The sequence below is a fragment of the Lontra canadensis genome, unplaced genomic scaffold (genome assembly GCF_010015895.1).
Source record: "Lontra canadensis isolate GAN:19392208 unplaced genomic scaffold, GSC_riverotter_1.0 scaffold103, whole genome shotgun sequence".
NCBI lineage: Eukaryota > Metazoa > Chordata > Mammalia > Carnivora > Mustelidae > Lontra > Lontra canadensis.
The window spans coordinates 1370622-1371724 of NW_022631097.1; the positions used below are offsets into that span (position 1 = coordinate 1370622).

Consider the following 1103-nt stretch of genomic DNA (forward strand, 5'->3'; position numbering starts at 1 on the left):
TGGGTGGTTTAAACAATGGGAATTTATTCCTCACATTTCTGGAGGCTGAAAGTCCAACATCAAGATGTTGGCAAGGTTGGTTCCTTGGCTTACAGATGGCCATCTTCTCTCTGTGTCCTCACATGGCCTTTCCCCTATGTATGCATATCCCTGATGTCTCCAGCTTGCTGGCCCATCCTGTAGAATTTAGGTTTGCTAGCCTCTATAATTACGGGAGCCAATTTTTAAAAAATCAGTCAATCAGGCCTTATAGACACCACCTTCCTGGACCCATCCATGCTACCTAGCCATGGTCAGCCCCATGATGTTCTTCTACATCACCATGGACAGTGAACCCTTGGGCCATGTCTCATTTGAACTGTTTGCAGACAAAGTTCCAAAGACAGCAGAGAACTTTCATGCTCTGAGCACTGGAGAGAAAGGATTTGGTTATAAAAATTCCAACTTTAACAGGATTATTACAGGATTTATGTGCCAAGGTGATGACTTCACACTCTATAATGGCACTGGTGGCAATCCATCTATGGGGAGAAATTTAATGATGAGAATTCCATCCTGAAGCATTGGAGTCCTGGCATCTTATCCATAGCAAATACTGGACCTAACACTAGCCATTCCCAGTTTTTCACCTGCACAGCCAACACTGAGTGGTTGGATGGCAAGCATGTGGTCTTTGGTAAGGTGAAAGAGGGCATGAATATTGTGGAAGCCATGGAACACTTTGGGTCCAGGAATGGCAAGGCCAGGGGAAGATCACTGTTGCTGACTGTGGACAAATCTAATAAATTTGACTTGTATTTTATCTTTCTTCTGGAGCTCAAGAGAGCACCTCTTCACCCTCATCTGCTAGAAATATCCTATAAACTTTGTGCTTTTGCTGCAGTTCTATTGGTTCCATATTTTTTTTTTACTCCCCTCCAAGTCTAGCTGGATCGCAGAATTAAGTTTATGATTATGAAATAAAGACTAAACAACAACAACAAAAAGAAAATCAATCACTTTCTTTCCACACATACACACATGCAGGTACACACACACACACATATGCACATACATCCTATTAGTTATGTTTCTGTTTTTCAGGAGAACCCTGACTAAATGTA

At 42.0% G+C, this 1103-nt stretch overlaps 1 pseudogene; it reads left to right on the forward strand.

Annotated features, from left to right (window-relative positions):
* Window positions 1–289: 289 nt before the first annotated feature.
* Window positions 290–782, forward strand: LOC116855461 (annotated as a pseudogene).
* The last annotated feature ends 321 nt before the right edge of the window (window positions 783–1103 follow it).